This window comes from Meriones unguiculatus, chromosome 1 (assembly GCF_030254825.1).
Source record: "Meriones unguiculatus strain TT.TT164.6M chromosome 1, Bangor_MerUng_6.1, whole genome shotgun sequence".
Classification (NCBI taxonomy): Eukaryota; Metazoa; Chordata; class Mammalia; order Rodentia; family Muridae; genus Meriones; species Meriones unguiculatus.
In genome coordinates, this window is record NC_083349.1 from 39,731,135 (window position 1) to 39,745,773 (window position 14,639).

Sequence of the window (14,639 nt, forward strand, 5' to 3'; positions counted from 1 at the left end):
AACCCCTTAAATGAAATTTTAAGAACGCCATGTAGTGACACATGACCACAATCCCAGTCATGCTCAAATAGGGGAACTGCCAAGAAGACCAGCCTCGGCTACATAGCGAGAATATGTCTTTTAAAAAAATAGACAAAAAAAAAAATAAACCCAGTGTGGTGATGTATGCCAGGAATCCCAGCACTCGGGGTGGAGGCAGGAAGATATGAAGTTCAAGGTCATCGTCAGGTATATAGCTAGCCAATTGTAGGCTAACCTGGACTATGTGAGGCCCTTTCTCAAAATAAACAATAACAACCTTTCCAGACCATGACATTCTAAAAGAAATTATATAATTTATCTAACTTCAAAGAAACAGTGTGTAGTAGAACCGGACTGATAAGGGCCAACTGGCTTGGCTTCAGAGCCTGTTTACTCGGTGTATTGAACGTCTTCAGAAAGAACACACAAATGGCTTCATGGAATAGAATTTCTCATAGGAAGACTGAAAAGAAAAAGGGCCTGCTGCGTACACCTTAACCAGTACTGGGCAAGGTAAAGTAGGTAGATTGTCACAATCTAAGGCCAGCCATAAGGAAACTGTCTCAAAAAAGGGACAGCAAGAAGGCCCAGTGGATAAAGACACTTGCCTGCTGATCTCCACTCTATCCTTGACACCCAACTGTGCCCATCGTGTATACATGTCAATAATAAATAACACTTTAAAACTACAAGCAAAAAGAATTAAAGAGTTAAAACTGAAAAGGAGCAAGGCCTGGTAGGCGGGGTTGTGATCTCAAATTACTCAGAAAGCTGAAGACAGAAAGGTTGAGAGTTCAAGGTCTGCACTGGCTATATTGCAAAGTCAAAGCCAGCCTGTTCAACTTAGCTCAGAATAGACCTAGCTCAGAACAGACACAGTTCAGCTGTGGGGATGGACAATAGCTCAAACAGAAGAATACTGGCTGCATAGGTATGAGGACCTGAGTTTAAATCCTCAGCATCCACGTAAAAAGCCGTAAACCTGGTGTGGTGGTATGTATCTGTAACCCCAGTGTTGGGGGATGGGGTTGGGAGATGAGGAGACATAGGGATCCTAGGGGCTAACTGGCAAGTCTAGCCAAAACAGTGAACTCCGTAGTCAGTGAGAAACTTTGACTCAAGTCTTTCTGAAGACCAGCATAAGAGGGGTGGATAAAGCAGGCAGAGGCCCCTGCAGAGGAAACACCAGCTGCCTGTCCAGCTCCTGTTTCATCCTTCCTTCCCAACAATAGCCCAAATGCCACACCTCCTCCATTGTGACTATAGTCCCCAGCAAAGAAAATCTACTTCTAAATCCTAAAGAATTTAATCCATAACAAGGTCTAGTGTCCCATCTTTTCCTCCTTTCCTTTATTCCTTCCTCCCTTTCTCCCACCCTTCCACTCTCCCACGCTCTTCCCTTGCTACCTACCCCTTTCTTCCTTTTTTCTTCCTGTTTCTTTTTTCTTTTCTTTCCTCCCTTTCTCTCTTTCTTCTGTTTGTCTTTCTTTCTTTTTAAAAAATTAAAAAGAGTTTTGGGTTACAGCCCAGGCTAGTCTTGAACTGGCAATCCTCCTGCTTCTACTTCCCAGTTACTGGGGTGACAGGTGTGAGCCAATGTGACCTAACTCTTCAGAGCTTCTCAACGGGCCAGCAAAACAGTCTTGAGTATACCAGGCAATGTATTTTTCCTTGCTTTACAATTCCCAGCCAAAGAAAGGCTTGTCACTTTGCTACTCATTAACTTTTTAAAATACATTTTCCAAAACCTTCTAGAAAGAGCTGCTGAATCTCTAGAAAGCCAAGGTTATCTTCAGCATGTACCCCCTAGCCTCCATTACAGGTCCATAGAAGTAACTTAATTTAGCTCAGTCAAGCTGAAGGAAAGACTTGAGTAAGCCATGAGTGTCTTCCTCTTTATTATGTTGAGCACAAACAAGAAGGCACATTATACCACTGTCCCTGGCTGGCATTTCCTGCAGTGTAAAGAAGTGGACCAGGAGGAAAATGACACAGTGAAGCAGAGTGTAGAGGGAGAGAGACAGAGAGAAAAAGAGAGAGAGAGAGAGAGAGAGAGAGAGAGAGGAAGAGAATATACCAGCAGGTGATATTGATGCTAGAATAGAGTGTAAAGATGAGAGAGACATGCGATGATCATGCTAAGTCAGTGGACCCTTTGGATCAGGAGCTTTTCCCACTACAATAAGATGTCTTTACACAAATCTGCTCAGCATCTTCATGAGGATCAGATACTCCAGCCAAGACAAGCATGCAGCCATGTCCTCACTCTGCACCACTGTTTCTTCAGCATTTGTGTCTGGATTAGGAGAAGTAGTCCCTGTGACACACCCTGACCCCCAACACATACAGATGACATCTGGAAATGCCATTGTGTGTTTCTGCAGCTGATGGCAGCCACAGCAGAAAGAGCTTGTTTACAGTTTTTTTTTGTTGTTGTTGTTGCTGTTGTTTTGTTTTCTTATTCACAGGCAGAGGCAGGATAACAGAGTGCTCAAAAACAAGTTCTCTGGATGCAGGATCCTGGGAGCAAATCCCAGCTTTGCCACTGTGTGACCTTGGGTTGGACCTTAATTTCCCCATCAATAAACATGGAGTGTCTAAATCACACAGTGCATATTTTCGTTGTGCAGGGAAAATATAAAAGTTCAAATGTTGCAGGGCTTTATCCTGTATTTGGCATTTGGCAAAATTTGCTAAGAATGTATTATCTTTCAAGCATTGTTGTAGGGATGAAGAATATGTCAATGAACAAAATAGCTTGTATTTCAGCAAGGGAGAGACCCAGAATTAACAATTAATATGAAACGAGAAAACAAAGCCAAGGAGTCAAAAAAAAAAAAAAAAAGACAACAAATGTTTTCTTTGGAAAAGAAAATGTAAAACAGAGCCAGGAGCAATAGCAGGCAGCGGCATTTGCAATGATAAACCGGCCAGGGTAGCTTTCTCTTGGAAGGGCCATTTGAGCAGAGGCTTGAAAAGGGTAAGGAAAAGCTAGGTATTGTTTGCACTTCTATAATCACAGCATTTGGGAGGTGAAAAGGGAAATCAGGAGGTCAGGGCTAACCTTGGCCCCGTAGAGGCCAATCTGAGACCCTGTCTTAAACAAATAAAATAATGAATGAATAAATGAATGGATACCAAAAAGAACAAGGAGTAGGAGAGGCCTTGGGGAGAGAGGAGCCACGTAGGATCTGGGAGAAGGGGGTTCCAGGATAAAGGAATGCACCTTTGTGAAGCTTTCTCAGGCTGGAGAGCAGTTGAGTAGCTTCCATGAGAAGAAGGTGAGTAGATGGTTGGAGTGGAGAGAGGCTCCGAAAGTACAGGAAGCTAGTCCACACCCTACCCTGTAGGGGCTTGTTCCCACTACGCAGACTGCAGCAGGGGTTCTGTGGGTCCTGTAACCTGCTGTGTTTTAAAGAGTCTCTAGGAGTTGTGTGAGAAGAGAAACCAGGGCCAGGTGGAGGTGAGGACACCCACTGGGAATCGGTGCTGTGACTGCAACAAGAGACGAAGGTGGCAGCAGTAGGAGGTGATGAGAGCTGTGGGGTTGTGGAGATGTGAGGGGAACTTGACTCATAGAAGTTTCTGTGGGGCATAAAGTTGGGATAGCCAGGCATGATGCTGCACACATGTAATCCCAGCACACCAGAGGTAGAGACAGGAAGATTACCAAGAGTTCTACATCAGTCAGAGCCTCACAGTGAGAGTCCCTCCAAATAAACATCTGTCACATCAGCTTTTGACCCAAGCCACCAAATAACATGGGAACCACCACACAGAAGGTCTGAAGTCTTAAGCACATAAAAGTCACCAAATGAGTAGGGAAGATGAGGGCAGACCTCTGGAGTCACTCAGCTCTGAGAGAGTTAGAAGAGGGCTAGAGAAATGACCAAGCGTGTAAAAGCATTTACCGCACAAGCCTGATAAACTGAGTTTGATTCCTGAAATTCAGAAAGTGGAAGGAGGGAACTGACTACCAAAAGTTGTCCTCTTACCTCCACAGACACTGTGATGTTCATGCAATAATTCTTCTTTCCTTCCTTCCTTCCTTCCTTCCTTCCTTCCTTCCTTCCTTCCTTCCTACCTTCCTTCCTTCTTGTCTTTCTTTTTTTCTTTCCTTTTCTTTTTTCCAGACAGGGGTTTTCTGTGTAGCTTTGGCTGTGCTGGACTCACTTTGTAGACCAGGCTGGCCCCGAACTCATAGAGATCCACCTGCATCTGTCTCCCTGAGCACTGTGATTAAAGGCATGCACCACCACGTCCATTTTTTCCTCTTTCTTTCCTTTCTTTCTTCCTTTCTTTCTTTCTGTCTTTCTTTCTTTCTTTCTTTCTTTCTTTCTTTCTTTCTTTCTTTCTTTCTTTCTTTCTTTCTTTCTTTGATCTTACTATACAACCCTGGCTGGCCTGTAACTTGCTATGTAGACTAGACTATGTAGACTCCAGCTCCAAGAGATCCACCTGCTTCTGCCCCCGAATGCCAGGATTAAAAGCATGCCTGACCTTTTCGTCGTTGTTGTTTTCAATTTTATCTTATGTGTATGGGTGTTTTGCTGCACATATGTCTGTGTGCCACATTAGCAGTCACAGAGGCCAGAAGAGGGTGTTAGATCCCCTGGAACTAAATTTATAGACAGTTGTGAGTCACCATGTGGTACTGGGACTCAAGGATCCTCTGGAAGAGTAGCAAGTGCTCTTAACTGCAGAGTCATCTCTCCAGTGCCTTATAAATAAACTTTTAAAGAAGGGAGACAAATGGAGGTCGTTGAGGGGAACCGCTGAGGAACTGGCCTCTCTTTGCTTTGGCTTCTGGAATATCTTGAGTCTGCCCTTTTTGTGATTCTTCACTGCCTGCTCCTTGTCTTCCTTGCTGTGGAGGAGTCCATGGAGAGAGATAACCTCTGGAGATTTTTCAGGATGAAAGTCACTTGTGACCTCAACAAGAGTCGTCCATTTCTAGTGACACAGGTGACAGCATGACTGGTTTCAGATGGAGAGAGAATAGGAGTTGAGTGCAGGACATGAGTGTCACCAACCTGGGGCATGTAAGGTCTGGGAAAAACAGTTAGTAAAGTTTACAGAGGAGTATGGGGTCCTTGAAAAACACTCATGCACATGTATACCCATGTATAGAGACAGGAGAGTAAGCTACAGGACTCCAGACCTTAGCACAACTGATGCCATGTCTGAGGTACCAAGGCACCATTTTGTCCTAAAAGCCCAACATGAAGACTTTACCAAAAACAAGAACAATGACCTAATCCCTAGTAGTCCTCAGTTCTGGGAAAGTCCTTAAGTGTACTGACCTTGCCTTTTGTCTTCTGTAGCTCTGCTTATTGTTAACCATTCTTACTAATTAAAGTGGGTCAACCACAATCTGATTTGTATGCATAAAAAGCCAAGAACAGTAAGCTGGTAGCTACACAATCTGGGCAAGTTCCTGGTAGCCAAATAGACTTTCTATCGGCTTTAAGAGTCTGTGTGTTTTATGAAGTTACCTTATTACAAGTGAACACATTTTTGTGCTAAAATGAATGACTCTGATGATGAGCAGGAGTGGGGGCTAAGTTCAGAAGTTATTAATAGATGGCTTTGGTATAAATACTTGCCTCTAAAGCCTACTCAGGAAAGACATCATTCACACACACACACACACACACACACACACCCATAAGTGCTCATGACTCCATATTTATTCACACACATTATACATTCACACAATAAAAATGAAAATGTTAAAAGCTGTTTTATTCATCTGTTTTTGATTACTGTCTTTGGGTTTCTGTGGCTGTGAAGAGACACCAGCACCCTGGCAACTCTTAGGAAGGAAAACATTTAACTGGGGCTGGCTGATAGTTTCAGAGGTTTAGTTCATTATTGGCTTGGTGGGAAACATGGCAGCACACAGGCAGACATGGTGCTGGAGAAGTAGTCGAGAGTTCTACATCTTGATCCATCCACAGGCAGTGAAAGTTACTGTAAGCCACGCTGGGTGTAGCTTGAGCATATGAGACCTCAAAGTCCTGTCCCAAAGTGCACACTTCCTCCAACAAGGCCACACCTACTCAGTAGGGCCACACCTCTTAATGTTGCCACTCCCACGGGCCAACCATTCAAACACATGAGTCTATGAAGGCCATTCCTACTCAAACCACAATTACTGAAACAAAATAAGGAGGCTGCTTTATGAAGAAAGTTAGAGTTTGGCTCATGGTTCTGGAGATACAAGGCCTAGGAAGGTAAAGCTAGTCCTGAAGGCATGGCACATCACCTGGCAAGAGAGAAGGATACTGGAATATGCCAATGACTGTCCTCTGAGCCAAACAACCTTCCTCTTGGGGAGCTTAGCTGTACTCCTTTGCCAAAGGATTCTTATAGTTGTGCTTGCTGACTGTTTACACCCTGACATGGAGAGATGGGAAGAACTGGAGGGCCATCATTTGAGTATCTAGCACTCCCTACCATCTCTTGTATGCAACTCTGTCTTGATCTCAGGGAGGCAGCAGAGTATACAGGCCTGAGAAAACCTGCGGAAGGAAGATCAGTCTGTAGGGCTGCAGAGAAGTCCCCACCCCTGCTGGGTAAAGGCTTTCCTGGAGGGGGAGAGGCTCTACATCCCAGTAAGCATCCACTCAGTCTGCCCTGTAAGGAAGCCCACCCAGAACACTCATGGTTACTCAGAGCAAACCCAGGCAGAAGCCTGGCTTGGTTTGTTGCTGGGATCTTAGCAGAAGGGGTAGGTAGAGAAGCATTTACATGGCTTCTGGGGATCTAACCTCTTGTCATCTTGCTTGTAGAGCAAGCACAAAACACAAGGCAACACTGGGCAGGGACATGAACCCTGGACTCCCAGATAAACTGATACTCTCACGCTCTACCAATTTACCTATCCGGGCCTATTCTTTTACAGTCTCACAATAGGGATTAAATTTCAACCTGTGAAGCCTTGGGACCATTTAAACAATATCCTACCCTCAGCAACAGACAGTGGGGAGGCTCCCTGATGCTGTGTGTGAAGTATGGATGGGTGTCCAAGGGACAGGAGTGTGGGTAGCACCTGAGCTGAAAGACAGAGAGCGTGGAGGGTGCAGTGGTAGAAGGTGAAGGGTTTTGTCAAATTGCCTTTATTTTCTCAGTGAAATAAGCGGCAGGGTTTGTTTGTTTTCCCCCTCAGAGTGTGTGTGTGTGTGTGTGTGTGTGTGTGTGTGTGTAAGAAAGAGGGTGTCTGAGGACAGAGGTGCAATTCACTTATTTCAGAGTGTGGGAAAGGAAAGTCCCTGGGGATATTCAAAAGGACAGTGTTGAGAGCCCACTAGTGACTTATGATCATAAATTTAACGTGGCAAACAGTGAGCTTTGTTATTTTAGTCCAGCATGGTGAGTTGGAGAGAAACTGGGTTTTGCGAAGAGGTCCCAAGAACCAGGTGAGGGGGTTCATGCATACAGACCGTGGTGTCATGGTGAGGCAGGATGTAAGGGTGAGACTGAACAGCGAAAGAGGAGATTGGAGGCCAAAACCGAGTGGAAGAATTGCTCAAATGTGGTTACTGGAGCAAATGAACTAAAAGAGAAAGTGTTGGTCAGGAAGGAGGGGGCAGGACAGGAGCTCAGAGATTTCAGTGGTACCTGCTGTTGCAAGACCCTCATAACAGCGGCGTATTTCAGGGACTAGAGTCTCAGATGGGCCATTCACCTACTACTGCTAGAATCACTAGCAGCGTTGACAGCGGTGGTGTGGGGGTGGAGGGCTGTGAGTCAACTGTGTGGGACTCTCAGAGCATGAAGGGGAGTGAAAGTCAGCTGAAGACATCCGCAAGGCGAGGTGGGGCTGGCGAGGCAGAGGGGCAAGGTCCAAAGCTCGCGGGGCAGGAAGAGACAGGCTAGCTTAGTGAACCCGGCTAATGCTGACAACAGGTTCTGAATCTGGAGGCCTCATGAATTTCATCGTCTCATTGGGGGCTACGAGGCCACCCAGGGTAAAGGATTTATTCAGAGTCCTGGAGTCGAGTCGGAAGGAAGCAGAAAAACAGTCAGACCTTTTATTTCCATTTCTCTGCTTCCCAAAGGCCAATGCAGTGTTTTGGATATTTAAAAGAACACTTAAAATGCCCTTGTTTGTTTCTGCCTCTGTGCAACCAGTGCTGCTCAAGGACAGGGCGGTGGTAACCATGGCAGTGAGTAGAGGGTGGTGAAGAGGTGGTTGTTTTGTTTTTGTTTTTGTTTTTGTTTTTTTTAATGGGGTGAACCTCAGGCAGGCAGCATACAGAGCCGGAGCCTCTTGTCCTCCTTGGGCCCTTTGTTCCTTCAGTTAACTGTAAGGAAAAGCTGAATTCTTCCTTGAAGGGAAGCAGGCTTAAAGGAGAAGGATCTGCCTCTCTCCAGCTTCGTCCCTGGGAATAGATTTCGGGAGCCACTAGGCAAAGTTGGGGCAGCTGGGTTAAACAGGACAGTCTGTGGTGGGAAAGAAGCCAGCTTTCTTGCCTCTCCTGGGTGCAGGGTTCTTAGGACCTGTCTGCTGTTTAACTGTCTCTCCCCAGACAGGTGGCCACTCATTGGGGTGACCCAGTATTCCGGCCAAAAAGGCTGACAGGTCCTGCATTTGCAAGAAGGTATGGGGGCGGGGCGGGCAGAGGAGACGAGAGCGGAGGAGAGAGCCGACGCTCTGCTGGATTAGGAGCCACAAGCTCCTTCCTTTCCGGGACGAAGACGCGCCCCAAGCGGTCACAGGGCAGGACAGGACAGGGTAGAAACAGGGCACATGGGCGCAGGAAAGTCCCATGACTGCAATGTTTTGCGGCAGGTTTCCCAGCTGCTCTGGACAGGAGGGAGGCAGCCGGGGTGATGGGCGAGGGGAGGGAGGGAGGAGGAGGAGGGAAGTAAACAGGAGACCACGGAGAGAGCCAGTTCCCAGTGTTCAGAGAACACCAGCCGCCTCCGGTCCCGGTGGGCGGCTGGATGTGTGGAAATGAAACAAGGAGTGGGAGGGAGAGTGAAGAACAAGCACACACTTTTTTGCCTGTCATCCACTCACCTCGTCTTCCCGACCCTGCAGCCCACGTCTCTACTGGGGTAGGGGTGGCAGGCGGTGGGAGGAAGACAGTTCGCCAACCACCCACCCCAAAGTACAAGCAACTGTCGGTGAATCAGAGCTGTCTCAGCCGCCTGTCACCTGCGCTCGCTCGGGAGGGGAACTTGGCACCATCCCTGACATGGTGGGACTTGGCGACGAGAGGGGGTGGAGGACCCAAGCAACCGGCCAGGGTGCGGGGTGTCTACCTCCCAACATCCTGGGGACCTCTGAGAGAATGGGTGGGACCAGGATCTCGGGGTGGGGGGGTACTTGGTGAAGCAGGGGAGGCGAAGAGGGAGGGCATGAGTGTCCTGAGGTAGGAGGCGCCGGGGTTGAGGGGCGGCTGCTGCCGCCGCCAGTGCGCGGGGTTATGCGAGGTAACCGAGCCTGGAGGAGGAGGGAGGCGGCGTGGGCCGCGGGCCGGGGTGTCTGGCGCTCGTTGGACAAAGAGATGATGAAACGTGAGCGCTATATTTACCAAGGGGGTGGAGACCGGTGGGGGGGGGGGGTAAAAAGGACAAACTGTTCCACAACAACCACAGGAAACACAGCCCTTCTGACTCACCCAGAGGGCCGCGCCGACCCCAGCGCAGGCTTTAGCCCCGAGGCAGAACCAGAGTCGAGCGGCGCCAGCACCGGACCGACCCCGGGCACCTGGGCATGGGTTAGCTTATAATTGAAAGGCACACCGGGTCGAAAGGCTGCCTGGGTGCGCGCGCGTAGCTTTTGTGGGTTGGGAGGGACATGGAACGACATTAATGTTTTTCAGCCGCGTGGCGGGGTCATCGCGGGAAAGACGCGCCTGCAGTCGCCCAGAGCACGATTCCTGCAAAGTCATCTCCACCCGCACAGCCTGGCCGGCCAGCCCGCCCCGCCCCGCCCGGGGACAGCAGCACCAGCCACCCCCCCCTCCTCCCCACCCCCGCGCCTCGCTCGCAGAGCCCAGAGTTGGGGTGCGGTGCAGACTATGTTTAGAAGCTGATGTCATCGCGACACCCTACTCTGCAGTGTTCCCAGGGGGACCGCAGGGCAGGTTTTCCTGATCTTTGAGGATGTGGGGGTGGGAAGTGGCCTGCCTTCTCAGCACACCTCGCACTGGTACCCCAGAGATTAAAAAAAAAAAATTCTCGCTAGAGTTACGAAACAGGGCGGTTCGCGCCAGTGGTAGCGCCCCAGGGGCCACCAACCCTCCCCAGTCGCTCCACCTCCAGCTCAGGTGTGGGGGCTAATTTCAAGGTTAGCTCACGTGGGCGCAGGCGCCCGGAGCTTCTTGCACGAGTTTGGGGCGGGTTCCTCGTCCCCCCAATCTAGGGCAGTTTGTTCAACTGCAGCAAAGGGAGCTTGATGTTCCAGTAGGGAAGGGATTTCTGAGAACTGGGACTGTCCTCAGATGAACCTGCCTCCTCCGGCTGCTGCGGCGGCGGCGGCCGCCTGCGGAAGACTTTTTAAAAGGGCGATGCCAGCCTCAGACGCTCGGCGCGCAAGTGGCTGAAACCCCCGCCACTCTGCGGCCGAAGCCCAGCACCCGCCCCCGAGCGCCACACGGGGCTGCTCTGAGCACAGGGGGCCGCGGGCTAAACTTATCCTCCTGCATATGCATGAACGGATGGCCTTTCCGCTCCGCAGTGGAGAGGCCTGAAGTTTTGCAGCAGGCTGCTTAGTAGAGCGAGAGTAAAGTAGGGCGTCGTGTAAGTTTTCGCGCTTGCCGGAGCTCCCCGCCCCCTCCAGACACTGGGTGTTAACTCAACCTGGCCACAGTCTTTTCGCCAGATCCGCCTTTATCGGATTGTGTTTCAAATCCAGGGACATCACTAGATAAGAGAGCCCACCCCTTCAGTCCCCCTTCTTCCTAAGCCCACCACCTCCCCTCTTTCTGCTTTCAGCTTTCCCCAGTAAGGCTCAGTATGTACTTTGGGTGGAACTGCTAAAGCTGCGGAGCCCAGGCCCGGAAAGGGAGAGGTGTGGTTCCAGCCCAATGTGAGGTCTGACACGTGATCCCCTACCCCCAGCGGGCCATCTGTTCCTGCTCCTTCCCGCCGGGAGGCTGGCAACTTTGTCCAGGCACGGTCCACGCCTCTCAGCAGGAAAAGACAGGAAAGCCAGAATCGGCAGAAACCTGTATCTACAGCATGTGACTTCAGGCTGAACTTCGGGCCTAGAGCAGGGACGATATTTGGCCATCTGCGTGTTAAAACAAAGTGCCAGGTGATCGGCCCCACCCAACAAGATGGGGAAGCCCTCCTTTGGGCTCATTCTAAATATGTCTCCAGGGGAGGGGCCCAGAAGTCAGCAGTATTAGCCTGGAAATACCTTACTGGGGCTTACGTAGGAAAAAAGAACAGATTCCAAGCTTCCAGGCAACTTCCTACCAGTGTAAGAAGGGGGTGGAGGTGAGATTAGGGTATGTTAACTCTAGCTCTTGGGAGGTGGAGAAAAATCTAGAGTTGGAAGCTAGGCTAGACCCTGTTTTTTTTTTTTGTTTTTTTTTTTTTTTATTAAGAATAACATTGAAAAGAAAAGATTTTCGTTAAATAGGGGCTTTAAGGTTCCCAAACCTTCAAGGCAGATAAGGTAGTGTTCTGAGAAGGCAAACCTTATTTTAGTAATCCCACCGCCATTTTTGTTTGAGACAGTCTCAGGTACCCTATAATCTCCCTTCCTCTTATCTCCTTAGTACTGGGACTACAGGTGTGCCACTCCACAGCCCACCCTACCCTCCAGGAATTTTTAAAGACACCTGCATCCCTAGAGTCTGAAAGAGACTATGGGACTGAGTTAATCTAATCCTATCAATCCAGATATGGAAATGGCTCAGAGGTGGTGTGAGGTCACAGATCTCATTTTAGGCCCAAGAGGCCTATAGCCTTCAGGTACAACCTTGTACTAGATCACATAATGATAATTATATTAGGAAGCGTTGTACACAAGGCTCATTTCTGGCCACAGGCTCATACACAGCCAAAAGAACTTGAATAGTAAAGCAGAGGCTTAGGGAGAATGTGGAAAGGGAAACAATATAAACTAGACACAGTTACAATCCCTGAATTCTCTTGTGGGTGCCATTTGTAGTAGAAATGTATAAAGACTAACTTGGGAAAGCTGACCTTATATTTATGTGGCATAATATTAACGGGATATTTTGCCAAAATGTAATTGAGACAACCACATGCTGGCTAAGTAGCATAAGCTGGTTTCAATCATAGAACTATTATAGTACATTCCAACACAGCAAGGAAAATATTGTCGAAAAATACAAAGAAAAAAATGGTGATGTAAGAATTATCAGTTCTTGTGATATCAAGAACTTGTGCACTCATCTGTGCACACACACACAAAATTGAAAATAATTAGACAATCTTAAGAGAAAAGGTGAGTTACACTAGCAGGTGTCTTTAGTGAGAACTGTTTTGCAACACACACACACACATATATATACGTATACAGATACAGTTTTAAAGTTGTATAGATTACTCAAGTTGATAATGAAAAGAGACATTATGAATTTGCTACGAGCAGACAACCTTTGAGATAACACAAAAGCATTGACTACAGTTTGAGCAAATCTGGCCATTTCAAAGCTGTGAGCTCAGTTGGTTCCTTGAAAGCCATCTCTAAATCTTATATACAGAATTGCATTTTTGTGATATCAGACACATGTATGATTTTTAACGTGTAGCCTAATAAAGGACAGACAGAACCCTTTGTATTTCTGTATTCCCTCATGCCCAGCTCCTTGGCAAAAACATAAACACCTCAGAATGGTCGAGGAAGGGGAGCGTGGTACATGAGATGCTAGAATTGCCGAATTTGAAACGATTCTCTAAATCAAGTAGCGATTGTTTGCAAATCTGTAAGAGAAATTCAAACGAATGAAATCTGAATCTTCATAACTGGATCTAGGGTGTTAGGGAACGCAGTCCAAACCATGTGAAATTAAAGGGCAGTAAAAAGAAGGCAGTAGGAAGGGAACTTAAAGTTTAAAAAAAAAAACCCTGAGGTTACTGTTTTCAAATTCAGAATCATAATCTCTAAGGAAAGATACAGTCCCAGAATAATGCTGATGTGAATCTTAAAGTTTTTGGTAGCCACTCAGACCTAGACCTGTGGAGACTTCTTCATGAGTGCAACTAAGGCCAGTCTGGGAAGCTGTGTAGGCCTTGATCATCTGGTTATCTGTGCTGTGCCCTAGGGACACAGGCAAAGGTGAAACTTCTATAGAATCATGTATCCTAGGGACAGACTTTATTCTAGAAAGAAAAGATCTGAGCAGAATCAATCCTTCCCTTTTTTTTTTTTTCTTCTTCCCTTCCTCTTTTTTTTTTTTTTTATTTTTCTAGAGACAGGATCTCACTCTGTAGCCTGGGCTACCCCCAGGCTGGCCTCCTCAGATGCTCCATCCTTCAGCCTCAGCCTCCTAAGTTCTGGGACTTGAGGTGTGCACCATCAGGGCCAGTGAATTCTTTCCTGAAATTAAGGTTATTAGAATGCAAAATTTCCAAGATGGCTTCTCTGTTGTTTCCAAGATGGCTTCTCTGTTACATACTATGCTATTCTTATACTTACCTCACACGGTTGTTTTAAGGGTGCTCATAGGTCTTTGGGCCTGGGCCTGGCACAGAGGAAGTCCTCTGGCGATCTCATGAGGCTGGATACTGATGTGATGGTGCTGGTAATTCTCTATGGGTCAGCACCTACTGTCTACATGCTCTGTTCCCCAGAAAATGACCTTGTGTGGTGTGTTTCCTGTACAACTTTAAAAGTCAAGATAATTCACCCTAACCTTCAAACTGGAAGGGTCCTTCTGAGATCGCAAAGAACCTGCTGGAAGCATCTAAAACCTTAAAAGGTTAATCACTAGTAGGGGGTCAGGGAACATCTTGTGAAGTACATATATCTCACAGAGAGCCTTTCATACTCAGAAGTGGATGGATTTTTTTTAATCAACAGTACTGACAGTATGCCCCTGCTCAGGATAGTGGCCCTAGATTTTTTGCTCAATTATCAAAATGGAAAACAATTCCAGCATTCATCACAGGGAGCAGCACACTGAGTTAATCAGACTCCCAAACCCACACTAATTGTTGACTAAGTAATGCCACAAGATTCAGTTGTTAAGGATGTCTGGCTGGTTCCAGTTCTTAAGAATCTGTTTAACACAGTTAATATTTCACCGGGGTGGTGGTGGTTCTTCTAACGCCGAGTCAGGGACCCGGTGGTTTCTATTGAGTTCCGACATTATCTACCTGATAAGATAGACAAGACTTGTCCTCCACTTTTGTAAAGCAATGAGAAGGAAATGTGCCCTGCAGGAATTGGGAGGAGTCCCGGAGAAGAAAAGGATTTTTAAAAGTTAAGCGGTTTATGGGTTAAGACAGTTAATTTAGAGAATAAATGATTCCAAAGGGTAGGAACCTTGAGGTATAGCAAAATACCAAGATGGTGGCGCTTCTGTGCAAGGGCCACTGAATATTGAGCCAGATCTTTTGCTAGCTGTGAATGTTTAGATGGATTTCTCAGTTAGTGTGTGTGTGTGTGTGTGTGTGTGTGTGTG